This window comes from Pleurodeles waltl, chromosome 8 (genome assembly GCF_031143425.1).
Source record: "Pleurodeles waltl isolate 20211129_DDA chromosome 8, aPleWal1.hap1.20221129, whole genome shotgun sequence".
Lineage (NCBI taxonomy): Eukaryota > Metazoa > Chordata > Amphibia > Caudata > Salamandridae > Pleurodeles > Pleurodeles waltl.
The window spans coordinates 637,179,367-637,197,093 of record NC_090447.1 but is presented as its reverse complement, the minus strand read 5'-3'; positions in this window follow the sequence as shown (position 1 = coordinate 637,197,093).

Sequence of the window (17,727 nt, the reverse complement as noted above, 5' to 3'; positions counted from 1 at the left end):
GGTAGGCTTTTCTTAGGTGGCGACTGAGCAAGAGGGCCAAAATCTCACAGCTAGACACTTTTCAAAAAACAGCTCTGTTTTCTTTGGAAAAAATGTGATGTGTCCACATTGTGTTTTTGGGGCATTTCCTGTCAGGGGTGCTCGGCCTACCCACACAAGTGAGGTACCATTTTTATTGGAGACTTGGGTAGAAATGCTGGGTGAAAGGAAATATCTGGCTCCCATCAGATTCCCGAACTTTCTGTCACCGAAATGAGAGGATAAAGTGTTTTTTTGGCCACATTTTAAGGTTTGCAAAGGATTCTGGGTAACAGACCCTGGTGAGAGCCGCACAAGTCACCCCATCTTAGATTCCCCTCGGTGTCTAGTTTTAAAAAATGGTGCAGGTTTGCTAGGTTTCCCTAACTGACGGCTGAGCTGGAGGCCAAAATCCACAGCTAGGCCCTTTCAAAAAACAGCTCTGTTTTCTTTGGGAAAATGTGATGTGTCTAAATTGTGTTTTGAGGCATTTCTTGTCGGCAGGTGTTAGGCCCTACCTACACAAGTGAGTTACCAGTTTTATTGGGAGAGCTGGGGGAATCCTGGGTGGAAGAAAATTTGTGGCTCCTCTCAGATACCAGAACTTTCTGTCACCGAAATGAGAGGAAAAAGGTTTTTTTTGGGCAAAATTTTGAGGTCGCAAAGGATTCTAAGTAACAGAACCTGGAGAGCCCCACACATCACCCAATCTTGGATTCCCCTAGGTGGCTAGTTTTCAAAGACACGCAGGTTTGGTAGGTTTCCTTCGGTGCCGGCTGAGCTAGAGGCCAAAATCCACAAATAGACCACTTTGCAAAAAAAACAGCTCTGTTTTCTTTGGGAAAATGTGATGTGTCTACATTGTGTTTTGGGGCAATTCCTGCCATTGGTGCTAGGCCTACCCACACAAGTGAGGTACCATTTTTATCGGGAGCCTTGGGGAACGCTGGGTGAAAGAAAATTGTTGTCACTCCCATCAGATTCCTGAACTTTCTAGTCACCTGAAATGAGAGGATAAAGTGTTTTTTATGCCAAATTTTAAGGTTTACAAAGGATTCTGGGTAACAGACCCTAATGAGAGCCACATAAGTCACCCCATAGGTGTCTAGTTTTAAAAAATGTGCAGGTTTGCTATGTTTCCCTAGGTGACGGCTGAGCTAGAGACCAAAATCCACAGCTAGGCACTTTGCAAAAAACAGGTCTGTTTTGTTTGGGAAAATGTGATATTTCCACATTGTGTTTTGGGCGCTTTCCTGCCATGGGTGCTAGGCCTACCCACACAAGTGAGGTACCATTTTTATCGGGAGACTTGGGGGAACGCTGGGTGAAAGGAAATTTGTGGCTTCCATCAGATTCCTGAACTTTTTGTCACCGAAAATGAGAGGATAAAGTGTTTTGGGGCCAAATTTTACGGTTTGCAAAGGTTCACGGGGTAATAGCCCTGGTGAGAGCTGCACAAGTCACCCCATCTTAGATTCCCTAGGGGTCTAGGTTTCAAAAAAGTGCAGGTTTTTCTAGGTTTCCCTAGGGTGACGGCTGAGCTAGAGGCTAAAATCCAGAGCTTGGGCCTTTGCAAAAACACAGCTCTGTTTTCTTTGGGAAAATGTGATGTGTCTACATTGTGTTTTGAGGCATTTCTTGTTGCGGGTGTTAGGCCTACCCACACAAGTGAGGTACCAGTTTCATTGGGAGAGTTGAGAGAATCCTGGTGGAAGAAAATGTGTGGCTCCTCTCAGATACCAGAACTTTCTGTCACCGAAATGAGAGGAAAAAGTGTTTTTTTTGGCCAAATTTTGAGGTTTGCAAAGGATTCTAAGTAACAGAAACCTGGAGAGCCCCACACATCACCCCATCTTGGATTCCCCTAGGTGGCTAGTTTTCAAAGACACGCAGGTTTGGTAGGTTTCCTTTGGTGCCGGCCTGAGCTAGAGGCCAAAATCCACAAATAGACACTTTGCAAAAAAAACAGCTCTGTTTTCTTTGGGAAAATGTGATGTGTCCACATTGTGTTTTGGGGCAATTCCTGCCATTGGTGCTAGGCCTACCCACACAAGTGAGGTACCATTTTTATCGGGAGCCTTGCGGGAACGCTGGGTGAAAGAAAATGTGTCACTCCCATCAGATTCCTGAACTTTCTGTCACCAAAATGAGAGGATAGAAGTGTTTTTTATGCCAAATTTTAAGGTTTACAAAGGATTCTGGGTAACAGACCCTGGTGAGAGCCGCATAAGTCACCCCATCTTAGTTTCCCCTAGGTGTCTAGTTTTCAAAAATGTGCAGGTTTGCTATGTTTCCCCTAGCTGACGGCTGAGCTAGAGGCCAAAATCCACAGCTAGGCACTTTGCAAAAAACAGGTCTGTTTTGTTTGGGAAAATGTGATGTTTCCACATTGTGTTTTTGGGCCTTTCCTGCCGTGGAGTGCTAGGCCTACCCACACAAGTGAGGTACCAATTTTATCGGGAGACTTGGGGGAACGCTGGGTGAAAGGAAAATTTGTGGCTTCCATCAGATTCCTGAACTTTTTGTCACCGAAATGAGAGGATAAAGTGTTTTGGGGCCAAATTTTACGGTTTGCAAAGGACTCTGGGTAATAGACCCTGGTGAGAGCCGCACAAGTCACCCCATCTTAGATTCCCCTAGGTGTCTAGGTTTCAAAAAAGTGCAGGTTTTCTAGGTTTCCCTAGGTGACGGCTGAGCTAGAGGCTAAAATCCACAGCTAGGGCCTTTGCAAAAAACAGCTCTGTTTTCTTTGGGAAAATGTGATGTGTCTACATTGTGTTTTGAGGCATTTCTTGTCGCGGGTGTTAGGCCTACCCACACAAGTGAGGTACCAGTTTCATTGGGAGAGTTGAGGGAATCCTGGGTGGAAAAAAAATGTGTTGCTCCTCTCAGATACCAGAACTTTCTGTCACCGAAATGAGCAGGGAAAAAGTGTTTTTTTTCAGCCAAAATTTCTGAGGTTTGCAAAGGATTCTAAGTAACAGAACCTGGAGAGACCCACACATCACCCCACCTTGGAATCCCCTAGGTGGCTAGTTTTCAAAAACACGCAGGTTTTGGTAGGTTTTCTTAGGTGGCGACTGAGCAAGAGGCCAAAATCCACAGCTAGACACTTTTCAAAAAACAGCTCTGTTTTCTTTGGAAAAATGTGATGTGTCCACATTGTGTTTTGGGGCATTTCCTGTCAGGGGTGCTCGGCCTACCCCACACAAGTGAGGTCACCATCTTTTATTGGGAGACTTGGGTAAATGCTGGTGAAAGGAAATATCTGGCTCCCATCAGATTCCCGAACTTTCTGTCACCGAAATGAGAGGATAAAGTGTTTTTTTGGCCACATTTTAAGGTTTGCAAAGGATTCTGGGTAACAGACCCTGGTGAGAGCCGCACAAGTCACCCCATCTTAGATTCCCCTCGGTGTCTAGTTTTAAAAAATGTGCAGGTTTGCTAGGTTTCCCTAACTGACGGCTGAGCTGGAGGCCAAAATCCACAGCTAGGCCCTTTGCAAAAAACAGCTCTGTTTTCTTTGGGAAAATGTGATGTGTCTAAATTGTGTTTTGAGGCATTTCTTGTCGCAGGTGTTAGGCCTACCTACACAAGTGAGTTACCAGTTTTATTGGGAGAGCTGAGGGAATCCTGGGTGGAAGAAAATTTGTGTCCTCCTCTCAGATACCAGAACTTTCTGTCACCGAAATGAGAGGAAAAAGGTTTTTTTTGGCAAAATTTTGAGGTTCGCAAAGGATTCTAAGTAACAGAACCTGGAGAGCCCCACACATCACCCAATCTTGGATTCCCCTAGGTGGCTAGTTTTCAAAGACATGCAGGTTTGGTAGGTTTCCTTCGGTGCCGGCTGAGCCTACGAGGCCAAAATCCACAAATAGACACTTTGCAAAAAAACAGCTCTGTTTTCTTTGGGAAAATGTGATGTGTCTACATTGTGTTTTGGGGCAATTCCTGCCATTGGTGCTAGGCCTACCCACACAAGTGAGGTACCATTTTTTATCGGGAGCCTTGGGGGAACGCTGGGTGAAAGAAAAATTTGTCACTCCCATCAGATTCCTGAACTTTCTGTCACCGAAATGAGAGGATAAAGTGTTTTTTATGCCAAATTTTAAGGTTTACAAAGGATTCTGGGTAACAGACCCTGGTGAGAGCCACATAAGTCACCCCATAGGTGTCTAGTTTTAAAAAATGTGCAGGTTTGCTATGTTTCCCTAGGTGACGGCTGAGCTAGAGACCAAAATCCACAGCTAGGCACTTTGCAAAAAAACAGGTCTGTTTTGTTTGGGAAAAATGTGATGTTTCCACATTGTGTTTTGGGCCTTTCCTGCCATGGGTGCTCGGCCTACCCACACAAGTGAGGTACCATTTTTATAGGGAGACTTGGGTAAATGCTGGGTGAAAGGAAATATCTGGCTCCCATCAGATTCCCGAACTTTCTGTCACCGAAATGAGAGGATAAAGTGTTTTTTTGGCCACATTTTAAGGTTTGCAAAGGATTCTGGGTAACAGACCCTGGTGAGAGCCACACAAGTCACCCATCTTAGATTCCCCGCGGTGTCTAGTTTTAAAAAATGTGCAGGTTTGCTAGGTTTCCCTAACTGACGGCTGAGCTGGAGGCCAAAATCCACAGCTAGGCGCTTTGCAAAAAAACAGCTCTGTTTTCTTTGGGAAAATGTGATGTGTCTAAATTGTGTTTTTGAGGCATTTCTTGTCGCAGGTGTTAGGCCTACCTACACAAGTGAGTTACCAGTTTTATTGGGAGAGTTGAGGGAATCCTGGGTGGAAGAAAATTTGTGGCTCCTCTCAGATACCAGAACTTTCTGTCACCGAAATGAGAGGTAAAAGTGTTTTTTAGGCAAAACTTTGAGGTTTGCAAAGGATTCTAAGTAACAGAACCTGGAGAGCCCCACACATCACCCCATCTTGGATTCCCTAGGTGGCTAGTTTTCAAAGACACGCAGGTTTGGTAGGTTTCCTTAGGTGCCGGCTGAGCTAGAGGCCAAAATCCACAAATAGACACTTTGCAAAAAAAAACAGCTCTGTTTTCTTTGGGAAAATGTGATGTGTCCACATTGTGTTTTGTGGCAATTCCTGCCATTGGTGCTAGGCCCTACCCACACAAGTGAGGTACCATTTTTATCGGGAGCCTTGGGGGAACGCTGGGTGAAAGAAAATTTGTCACTCCCATCAGATTCCTGAACTTTCTGTCACCGAAATGAGAGGATAAAGTGTTTTTTATGCCAAATTGTAAGGTTTACAAAGGATTCTGGGTAACAGACCCTGGTGAGAGCCACATAAGTCACCCCATCTTAGTTTCCCCTAGGTGTCTAGTTTTCAAAAATATGCAGGTTTGCTAGGTTTCCCTAGGTGACGGCTGAGCTAGAGGCCAAAATCCACAGCTAGGCACTTTGCAAAAAACAGGTCTGTTTTGTTTGGAAAATGTGATGTTTCCACATTGTGTTTTGGGGCCTTTCCTGCCGTGGGTGCTAGGCCTACCCACACAAGTGAGGTACCATTTTTATCGGGAGACTTGGGGGAAAGCTGGGTGAAAGAAAATTTGTGGCTTCCATCAGATTCCTGAACTTTTTGTCACCGGAAATGAGAGGATAAAGTGTTTTGGGGCCACATTTTACGGTTTGCAAAGGACTCTGAGTAATAGACCCTGGTGAGAGCCGCACAAGTCACCCCATCTTAGATTCCCCTAGGTGTCTAGGTTTCAAAAAAGTGCAGGTTTTCTAGGTTTCCCTAGGTGACGGCTTGAGCTAGAGGCTAAAATCCACAGCTAGGGCCTTTGCAAAAAACAGCTCTGTTTTCTTTGGAGAAAATGTGATGTGTCTACATTGTGTTTTGAGGCATTTCTTGTCGCGGGTGTTAGGCCTACCCACACAAGTGAGGTACCAGTTTCATTGGGAGAGTTGAGGGAATCCTGGTGGAAGAAAATATGTTGCTCCTCTCAGATACCAGAACTTTCTGTCACCGAAATGAGAGGAAAAAGTGTTTTTTTCAGCCAAATTTTTGAGGTTTGCAAAGGATTCTAAGTAACAGAACCTGGAGAGACCCACACATCACCCCACATTGGATTCCCCTAGGTGGCTAGTTTTCAAAAACACGCAGGTTTGGTAGGTTTTCTTAGGTGCCGACTGAGCAAGAGGCCAAAATCCACAGCTAGACACTTTGCAAAAAACAGCTCTGCTTTATTTGGGGAAAATGTGATCTGTCCACATTGTGTTTTGGGGCATTTCGTGCCATGGGTGCTAGGCCTACCCACACAAGTGAGGTACCATTTTTTATCGGGAGACTAGGGGAATGCTGGGTGAAAGGAAATATCTGGCTCCCATCAGATTCCTCAACTTTCTGTCACCGAAATGAGAGGATAAAGTATTTTTTTTGGCCAAATTTGAAGGTTTGCAAAGGATTCTGGGTAACAGACCCTGGTGAGAGCCACACAAGTCACCCCATCTTAGATTCCCCTAGGTGTCTAGTTTTCAAAAATGTGCAGGTTTGGTAGGTTTCCTTCGGTGCCGGCTGAGCTAGAGGCCAAAAATCCACAAATAGACACTTTGCAAAAAAAACAGCTCTGTTTTCTTTTGGGAAAATGTGATGTTTCCACATTGTGTTTTGGGCCTTTCCTGCCGTGGGTGCTAGGCCTACCCACACAAGTGAGGTACCATTTTTATCGGGAGACTTGGGGGGAACGCTGGGTGAAAGGAAATTTGTGGCTTCCATCAGATTCCTGAACTTTTTGTCACCGAAATGAGAGGATAAAGTGTTTTTGGGGCCAAATTTTAAAGTTTGCAAAGGACTCTGGGTAATAGACCCTGGTGAGAGCCGCACAAGTCACCCCATCTTAGATTCCCCAAGGTGTCTAGGTTTTAAAAAAGTGCAGGTTTTCTAGGTTTCCCTAGGTGAGGGCTGAGCTAGGGGCCAAAATCCACAGGTAGGCACTTTCCAAAAAATAGCTCTGTTTTCTTTGGGAAAATGTGATGTGTCTGCATTGTGTTTTGGGGTATTTCTTGTTGCGGGTGTTAGGCCTACCCACGCAAGTAAGATACCAATTTTATTGGGTGACTTGAGGGAATGCTGGGTGGAAGAAAATTTGTGGCTCCTCTCAGATACCAGAACTTTCTGTAACCTAAATGAGAGGAAAGAGTGTTTTTTTGGCCAGATTTTGAGGTTTGCAAAGGATTCTAAGTAACAGAACTTGGAGAGACCCACATATCACCCCATCTTGGATTCCCCTAGGTGGCTAGTTTTCAAAACGTTCATGTTTGGTAGGGATTCCTTAGGTGCCGGCTGAGCTAGAGGCCAAAATCCACAGCTAGACACTTTGCAAAAAACAGCTCTGTTTTCTTTGGGAAAATGTGATGTGTCCACATTGTGTTTTGGGGCATTTCCTGCCAGGGGTGCTAGGCCTATCCACACAAGTGAGGTACCATTTTTATTGGGAGACTTGGGTAAATGCTGGGTGAAAGGAAATATCTGGCTCCCATCAGATTTCTGAACTTTCTGTCACCGAAATGAGAGGATAAAGTGTTTTTTTGGCCAAATTTTAAGGTTTGCACAGGATTCTGGGTAACAGACCCTGGTGAGAGCCGCACAAGTCGCCCCATCTACGATTCCCCTCGGTGTCTAGTTTAAAAAAATGTGCAGGTTTGCTAGGTTTCCCTAACTGACGGCTGAGCTGGAGGCCAAAATCCACAGTTAGGCCCTTTGCAAAAAAACAGCTCTGTTTTCTTTGGGAAAATGTGATATGTCTAAATTGTGTTTTGAGGCATTTCTTGTCGCAGGTGTTAGGCCTACCTACACAAGTGAGTTACCAGTTTTATTGGGAGAGTTGAGGGAATCCTGGGTGGAAGAAAATTTGTGGCTCCTCTCAGATACCAGAACTTTCTGTCACCGAAATGAGAGGAAAAAGTGTTTTTTTTGGCCAAATTTTGAGGTTTGCAAAGGATTCTAAGTAACGTAACCTGGAGAGCCCCACACATCACCCCATCTTGGATTCCCCTAGGTGGCTAGTTTTCAAAGACACGCAGGTTTGGTAGGTTTCCTTTGGTGCCGGCTGAGCTAGAGGCCAAAATCCACAAATAGACACTTTGCAAAAAAACAGCTCTGTTTTCTTTGGGAAAATGTGATGTGTCCACATTGTGTTTTGGGGCAATTCCTGCCATTGGTGCTAGGCCTACCCACACAAGTGAGGTACCATTTTTATCGGGAGCCTTGGGGGAACGCTGGGTGAAAGAAAATGTGTCACTCCCATCAGATTCCTGAACTTTCTGTCACCAAAATGAGAGGATAAAGTGTTTTTTATGCCAAATTTTAAGGTTTACAAAGGATTCTGGGTAACAGACCCTGGTGAGAGCCGCATAAGTCACCCCATCTTAGTTTCCCCTAGGTGTCTAGTTTTCAAAAATGTGCAGGTTTGCTATGTTTCCCTAGCTGACGGCTGAGCTAGAGGCCAAAATCCACAGCTAGGCACTTTGCAAAAAACAGGTCTGTTTTGTTTGGGAAAATGTGATGTTTCCACATTGTGTTTTGGGCCTTTCCTGCCGTGGGTGCTAGGCCTACCCACACAAGTGAGGTACCATTTTTATCGGGAGACTTGGGGGAACGCTGGGTGAAAGGAAATTTGTGGCTTCCATCAGATTCCTGAACTTTTTGTCACCGAAATGAGAGGATAAAGTGTTTTGGGGCCAAATTTTACGGTTTGCAAAGGACTCTGGGTAATAGACCCTGGTGAGAGCTGCACAAGTCACCCCATCTTAGATTCCCCTAGGTGTCTAGGTTTCAAAAAAGTGCAGGTTTTCTAGGTTTCCCTAGGTGACGGCTGAGCTAGAGGCTAAAATCCACAGCTAGGGCCTTTGCAAAAAACAGCTCTGTTTTCTTTGGGAAAATGTGATGTGTCTACATTGTGTTTTGAGGCATTTCTTGTCGCGGGTGTTAGGCCTACCCACACAAGTGAGGTACCAGTTTCATTGGAAGAGTTGAGGGAATCCTGGGTGGAAAAAAATGTGTTGCTCCTCTCAGATACCAGAACTTTCTGTCACCGAAATGAGAGGAAAAAGTGTTTTTTTCAGCCAAATTTTGAGGTTTGCAAAGGATTCTAAGTAACAGAACCTGGAGAGACCCACACATCACCCCACCTTGGAATCCCCTAGGTGGCTAGTTTTCAAAAACACGCAGGTTTGGTAGGTTTTCTTAGGTGGCGACTGAGCAAGAGGCCAAAATCCACAGCTAGACACTTTTCAAAAAACAGCTCTGTTTTCTTTGGAAAAATGTGATGTGTCCACATTGTGTTTTGGGGCATTTCCTGTCAGGGGTGCTCGGCCTACCCACACAAGTGAGGTACCATTTTTATTGGGAGACTTGGGTAAATGCTGGGTGAAAGGAAATATCTGGCTCCCATCAGATTCCCGAACTTTCTGTCACCGAAATGAGAGGATAAAGTGTTTTTTTGGCCACATTTTAAGGTTTGCAAAGGATTCTGGGTAACAGACCCTGGTGAGAGCCGCACAAGTCACCCCATCTTAGATTCCCCTCGGTGTCTAGTTTTAAAAAATGTGCAGGTTTGCTAGGTTTCCCTAACTGACGGCTGAGCTGGAGGCCAAAATCCACAGCTAGGCCCTTTCAAAAAACAGCTCTGTTTTCTTTGGGAAAATGTGATGTGTCTAAATTGTGTTTTGAGGCATTTCTTGTCGCAGGTGTTAGGCCTACCTACACAAGTGAGTTACCAGTTTTATTGGGAGAGCTGGGGGAATCCTGGGTGGAAGAAAATTTGTGGCTCCTCTCAGATACCAGAACTTTCTGTCACCGAAATGAGAGGAAAAAGGTTTTTTTTGGCAAAATTTTGAGGTTCGCAAAGGATTCTAAGTAACAGAACCTGGAGAGCCCCACACATCACCCAATCTTGGATTCCCCTAGGTGGCTAGTTTTCAAAGACACGCAGGTTTGGTAGGTTTCCTTCGGTGCCGGCTGAGCTAGAGGCCAAAATCCACAAATAGACACTTTGCAAAAAAACAGCTCTGTTTTCTTTGGGAAAATGTGATGTGTCTACATTGTGTTTTGGGGCAATTCCTGCCATTGGTGCTAGGCCTACCCACACAAGTGAGGTACCATTTTTATCGGGAGCCTTGGGGGAACGCTGGGTGAAAGAAAATTTGTCACTCCCATCAGATTCCTGAACTTTCTGTCACCGAAATGAGAGGATAAAGTGTTTTTTATGCCAAATTTTAAGGTTTACAAAGGATTCTGGGTAACAGACCCTAATGAGAGCCACATAAGTCACCCCATAGGTGTCTAGTTTTAAAAAATGTGCAGGTTTGCTATGTTTCCCTAGGTGACGGCTGAGCTAGAGACCAAAATCCACAGCTAGGCACTTTGCAAAAAACAGGTCTGTTTTGTTTGGGAAAATGTGATATTTCCACATTGTGTTTTGGGCCTTTCCTGCCATGGGTGCTAGGCCTACCCACACAAGTGAGGTACAATTTTTATCGAGAGACTTGGGGGAACGCTGGGTGAAAGGAAATTTGTGGCTTCCATCAGATTCCTGAACTTTTTGTCACCGAAATGAGAGGATAAAGTGTTTTGGGGCCAAATTTTACGGTTTGCAAAGGTTCACGGGGTAATAGCCCTGGTGAGAGCTGCACAAGTCACCCCATCTTAGATTCCCTAGGGGTCTAGGTTTCAAAAAAGTGCAGGTTTTCTAGGTTTCCCTAGGTGACGGCTGAGCTAGAGGCTAAAATCCAGAGCTTGGGCCTTTGCAAAAAACAGCTCTGTTTTCTTTGGGAAAATGTGATGTGTCTACATTGTGTTTTGAGGCATTTCTTGTTGCGGGTGTTAGGCCTACCCACACAAGTGAGGTACCAGTTTCATTGGGAGAGTTGAGAGAATCCTGGGTGGAAGAAAATGTGTGGCTCCTCTCAGATACCAGAACTTTCTGTCACCGAAATGAGAGGAAAAAGTGTTTTTTTGGCCAAATTTTGAGGTTTGCAAAGGATTCTAAGTAACAGAACCTGGAGAGCCCCACACATCACCCCATCTTGGATTCCCCTAGGTGGCTAGTTTTCAAAGACACGCAGGTTTGGTAGGTTTCCTTTGGTGCCGGCTGAGCTAGAGGCCAAAATCCACAAATAGACACTTTGCAAAAAAACAGCTCTGTTTTCTTTGGGAAAATGTGATGTGTCCACATTGTGTTTTGGGGCAATTCCTGCCATTGGTGCTAGGCCTACCCACACAAGTGAGGTACCATTTTTATCGGGAGCCTTGGGGGAACGCTGGGTGAAAGAAAATGTGTCACTCCCATCAGATTCCTGAACTTTCTGTCACCAAAATGAGAGGATAAAGTGTTTTTTATGCCAAATTTTAAGGTTTACAAAGGATTCTGGGTAACAGACCCTGGTGAGAGCCGCATAAGTCACCCCATCTTAGTTTCCCCTAGGTGTCTAGTTTTCAAAAATGTGCAGGTTTGCTATGTTTCCCTAGCTGACGGCTGAGCTAGAGGCCAAAATCCACAGCTAGGCACTTTGCAAAAAACAGGTCTGTTTTGTTTGGGAAAATGTGATGTTTCCACATTGTGTTTTGGGCCTTTCCTGCCGTGGGTGCTAGGCCTACCCACACAAGTGAGGTACCATTTTTATCGGGAGACTTGGGGGAACGCTGGGTGAAAGGAAATTTGTGGCTTCCATCAGATTCCTGAACTTTTTGTCACCGAAATGAGAGGATAAAGTGTTTTGGGGCCAAATTTTACGGTTTGCAAAGGACTCTGGGTAATAGACCCTGGTGAGAGCCGCACAAGTCACCCCATCTTAGATTCCCCTAGGTGTCTAGGTTTCAAAAAAGTGCAGGTTTTCTAGGTTTCCCTAGGTGACGGCTGAGCTAGAGGCTAAAATCCACAGCTAGGGCCTTTGCAAAAAACAGCTCTGTTTTCTTTGGGAAAATGTGATGTGTCTACATTGTGTTTTGAGGCATTTCTTGTCGCGGGTGTTAGGCCTACCCACACAAGTGAGGTACCAGTTTCATTGGGAGAGTTGAGGGAATCCTGGGTGGAAAAAAATGTGTTGCTCCTCTCAGATACCAGAACTTTCTGTCACCGAAATGAGAGGAAAAAGTGTTTTTTTCAGCCAAATTTTGAGGTTTGCAAAGGATTCTAAGTAACAGAACCTGGAGAGACCCACACATCACCCCACCTTGGAATCCCCTAGGTGGCTAGTTTTCAAAAACACGCAGGTTTGGTAGGTTTTCTTAGGTGGCGACTGAGCAAGAGGCCAAAATCCACAGCTAGACACTTTTCAAAAAACAGCTCTGTTTTCTTTGGAAAAATGTGATGTGTCCACATTGTGTTTTGGGGCATTTCCTGTCAGGGGTGCTCGGCCTACCCACACAAGTGAGGTACCATTTTTATTGGGAGACTTGGGTAAATGCTGGGTGAAAGGAAATATCTGGCTCCCATCAGATTCCCGAACTTTCTGTCACCGAAATGAGAGGATAAAGTGTTTTTTTGGCCACATTTTAAGGTTTGCAAAGGATTCTGGGTAACAGACCCTGGTGAGAGCCGCACAAGTCACCCCATCTTAGATTCCCCTCGGTGTCTAGTTTTAAAAAATGTGCAGGTTTGCTAGGTTTCCCTAACTGACGGCTGAGCTGGAGGCCAAAATCCACAGCTAGGCCCTTTGCAAAAAACAGCTCTGTTTTCTTTGGGAAAATGTGATGTGTCTAAATTGTGTTTTGAGGCATTTCTTGTCGCAGGTGTTAGGCCTACCTACACAAGTGAGTTACCAGTTTTATTGGGAGAGCTGAGGGAATCCTGGGTGGAAGAAAATTTGTGTCCTCCTCTCAGATACCAGAACTTTCTGTCACCGAAATGAGAGGAAAAAGGTTTTTTTTGGCAAAATTTTGAGGTTCGCAAAGGATTCTAAGTAACAGAACCTGGAGAGCCCCACACATCACCCAATCTTGGATTCCCCTAGGTGGCTAGTTTTCAAAGACATGCAGGTTTGGTAGGTTTCCTTCGGTGCCGGCTGAGCTAGAGGCCAAAATCCACAAATAGACACTTTGCAAAAAAACAGCTCTGTTTTCTTTGGGAAAATGTGATGTGTCTACATTGTGTTTTGGGGCAATTCCTGCCATTGGTGCTAGGCCTACCCACACAAGTGAGGTACCATTTTTATCGGGAGCCTTGGGGGAACGCTGGGTGAAAGAAAATTTGTCACTCCCATCAGATTCCTGAACTTTCTGTCACCGAAATGAGAGGATAAAGTGTTTTTTATGCCAAATTTTAAGGTTTACAAAGGATTCTGGGTAACAGACCCTGGTGAGAGCCACATAAGTCACCCCATAGGTGTCTAGTTTTAAAAAATGTGCAGGTTTGCTATGTTTCCCTAGGTGACGGCTGAGCTAGAGACCAAAATCCACAGCTAGGCACTTTGCAAAAAACAGGTCTGTTTTGTTTGGGAAAATGTGATGTTTCCACATTGTGTTTTGGGCCTTTCCTGCCATGGGTGCTCGGCCTACCCACACAAGTGAGGTACCATTTTTATAGGGAGACTTGGGTAAATGCTGGGTGAAAGGAAATATCTGGCTCCCATCAGATTCCCGAACTTTCTGTCACCGAAATGAGAGGATAAAGTGTTTTTTTGGCCACATTTTAAGGTTTGCAAAGGATTCTGGGTAACAGACCCTGGTGAGAGCCACACAAGTCACCCCATCTTAGATTCCCCTCGGTGTCTAGTTTTAAAAAATGTGCAGGTTTGCTAGGTTTCCCTAACTGACGGCTGAGCTGGAGGCCAAAATCCACAGCTAGGCGCTTTGCAAAAAACAGCTCTGTTTTCTTTGGGAAAATGTGATGTGTCTAAATTGTGTTTTGAGGCATTTCTTGTCGCAGGTGTTAGGCCTACCTACACAAGTGAGTTACCAGTTTTATTGGGAGAGTTGAGGGAATCCTGGGTGGAAGAAAATTTGTGGCTCCTCTCAGATACCAGAACTTTCTGTCACCGAAATGAGAGGAAAAAGTGTTTTTTAGGCAAAACTTTGAGGTTTGCAAAGGATTCTAAGTAACAGAACCTGGAGAGCCCCACACATCACCCCATCTTGGATTCCCCTAGGTGGCTAGTTTTCAAAGACACGCAGGTTTGGTAGGTTTCCTTAGGTGCCGGCTGAGCTAGAGGCCAAAATCCACAAATAGAGACTTTGCAAAAAAACAGCTCTGTTTTCTTTGGGAAAATGTGATGTGTCCACATTGTGTTTTGTGGCAATTCCTGCCATTGGTGCTAGGCCTACCCACACAAGTGAGGTACCATTTTTATCGGGAGCCTTGGGGGAACGCTGGGTGAAAGAAAATTTGTCACTCCCATCAGATTCCTGAACTTTCTGTCACCGAAATGAGAGGATAAAGTGTTTTTTATGCCAAATTGTAAGGTTTACAAAGGATTCTGGGTAACAGACCCTGGTGAGAGCCACATAAGTCACCCCATCTTAGTTTCCCCTAGGTGTCTAGTTTTCAAAAATATGCAGGTTTGCTAGGTTTCCCTAGGTGACGGCTGAGCTAGAGGCCAAAATCCACAGCTAGGCACTTTGCAAAAAACAGGTCTGTTTTGTTTGGGAAAATGTGATGTTTCCACATTGTGTTTTGGGCCTTTCCTGCCGTGGGTGCTAGGCCTACCCACACAAGTGAGGTACCATTTTTATCGGGAGACTTGGGGGAAAGCTGGGTGAAAGAAAATTTGTGGCTTCCATCAGATTCCTGAACTTTTTGTCACTGAAATGAGAGGATAAAGTGTTTTGGGGCCACATTTTACGGTTTGCAAAGGACTCTGAGTAATAGACCCTGGTGAGAGCCGCACAAGTCACCCCATCTTAGATTCCCCTAGGTGTCTAGGTTTCAAAAAAGTGCAGGTTTTCTAGGTTTCCCTAGGTGACGGCTGAGCTAGAGGCTAAAATCCACAGCTAGGGCCTTTGCAAAAAACAGCTCTGTTTTCTTTGGGAAAATGTGATGTGTCTACATTGTGTTTTGAGGCATTTCTTGTCGCAGGTGTTAGGCCTACCCACACAAGTGAGGTACCAGTTTCATTGGGAGAGTTGAGGGAATCCTGGGTGGAAGAAAATATGTTGCTCCTCTCAGATACCAGAACTTTCTGTCACCGAAATGAGAGGAAAAAGTGTTTTTTTCAGCCAAATTTTGAGGTTTGCAAAGGATTCTAAGTAACAGAACCTGGAGAGACCCACACATCACCCCACATTGGATTCCCCTAGGTGGCTAGTTTTCAAAAACACGCAGGTTTGGTAGGTTTTCTTAGGTGCCGACTGAGCAAGAGGCCAAAATCCACAGCTAGACACTTTGCAAAAAACAGCTCTGCTTTATTTGGGAAAATGTGATCTGTCCACATTGTGTTTTGGGGCATTTCGTGCCATGGGTGCTAGGCCTACCCACACAAGTGAGGTACCATTTTTATCGGGAGACTTGGGGGAATGCTGGGTGAAAGGAAATATCTGGCTCCCATCAGATTCCTCAACTTTCTGTCACCGAAATGAGAGGATAAAGTATTTTTTTGGCCAAATTTGAAGGTTTGCAAAGGATTCTGGGTAACAGACCCTGGTGAGAGCCACACAAGTCACCCCATCTTAGATTCCCCTAGGTGTCTAGTTTTCAAAAATGTGCAGGTTTGCTAGGTTTCCCTAGGTGACGGCTGAGCAAGAGGCCAAAATCCACAGCTAGGCACTTTGCAAAAAACAGCTCTGTTGTCTTTGGGAAAATGTGATGTGTCCACATTGTGTTTTGGGGCATTTCGTGCCATGGGTGCTAGGCCTACCCACACAAGTGAGGTACCATTTTTATCGGGAGACTTGGGGGAATGCTGGGTGAAAGGAAATATCTGGCTCCCATCAGATTCCTCAACTTTCTGTCACCGAAATGAGAGGATAAAGTATTTTTTTGGCCAAATTTGAAGGTTTGCAAAGGATTCTGGGTAACAGACCCTGGTGAGAGCCACACAAGTCACCCCATCTTAGATTCCCCTAGGTGTCTAGTTTTCAACAATGTGCAGGTTTGCTAGGTTTCCCTAGGTGACGGCTGAGCTAGAGGCCAAAAACCACAGCTAGCACTTTGCAAAAAACAGCTCTGTTTTGTTTGGGAAAATGTGATGTGTCCACATTGTGTTTTGGGCCTTTCCTGACGTAGGTGCTAGGCCTACTCACACAAGTGAGGTACCAGTTTATTGGGAGACTTGAGGCAACACTGGGTGGAAGAAAATTTGTGGCTCCTCTCAGATACCAGAACTTTCTGTCACCCAAATGAGAGGAAAGAGTGTTTTTTTGGCCAGATTTTGAGATTTGCAAAGGATTCTAAGTAACAGAACCTGGAGAGACCCACATATCACCCCATCTTGGATTCCCCTGGGTGGTTAGTTTTCAAAAACATGCATGTTTGGTTGGTTTCCTTAGGTGCCGGCTGAGCTAGAGGCAAAAATCCACAGCTAGACACTTTGCAAAAAACAGCTGTTTTCTTTGGGAAAATGTGATGTGTCCACATTGTGTTTTGGGGCATTTCCTGCCAGGGGTACTAGGCCTACCCACACAAGTGAGGTACCACTTTTATCGGGAGACTTGGGGGAGCGCTGGGTGAAAGGACATTTGTGCCTCCCATCCGATTCCTGAACTTTCTGTCACCAAAATGAGAGGATAAAGTGTTTTTTTGGCCAAATTTTAATTTAAGGTTTGCAAAAGATTCTGGCGAACAGATCCTGGTGACAGCCGCACAAAGTCACCCCATCTTAGATTCCCCTAGGTGTCTAGTTTTAAAAAATGTGAAGGCTTGCTAGGTTTCCCTAAGTGACGGCTGAGCTAGAGGCAAAAATCCACAAATAGACACTTTGCAAAAAAACAGCTCTGTTTTCTTTGGGAAAATGTGATGTGTCCACATTGTGTTTTGGGGCAATTCCTGCCATTGGTGCTAGGCCTACCCACACAAGTGAGGTACCATTTTTATTGGGGGATTTGAGGGAATGCTGGGTGGAAGAAAATGTGTGGCTCCTCTCAGATACCAGAACTTTCTGTCACCGAAATGAGAGGAAAAAGTGTTTTTTTGGCCAAATTTTGAGGTTTGCAAAGGATTCTAAGTAACAGAACCTGGAGAGCCCCACACATCACCCCATCTTGGATTCCCCTAGATGGCTAGTTTTGAAAAACATGCAGGTTTGGGAGGTTTCCTTAGGTGCCGGCTGAGCTAAAGGCCAAAATCCACAAATAGACACTTTGCAAAAAAACAGCTCTGTTTTCTTTGGGAAAATGTGATGTGTCCACATTGTGTTTTGGGGCAATTCCTGCCATTGGTGCTAGGCCTATCCACACAAGTGAGGTACCATTTTTATCGGGAGACTTTGGGGAACGCTGAGTGAAAGGAAATTTGTCACTCCCATCAGATTCCTGAACTTTCTGTCACTGAAATGAGAGGATAAAGTGTTTTTTTGACTAAATATTAAGGTTTGCAAAGGATCCTGGGTAACAGACCCTGGTGAGAGCCGCATAAGTCACCCCATCTTAGATTCCCCTAGGTGTCTAGTTTTTAAAAATGTGCAGGTTTGCTAGCTTTCCCCAGGTGACGGCTGAGCTAGAGGCCAAAATCCACAGCTAGGCACTTTGCAAAAACAGCTCTGCTTTGTTTGGGAAAATGTGATGTGTCCACATTGTGTTTTGGGCCTTTCCTGCCGTGCGTGCTATGCC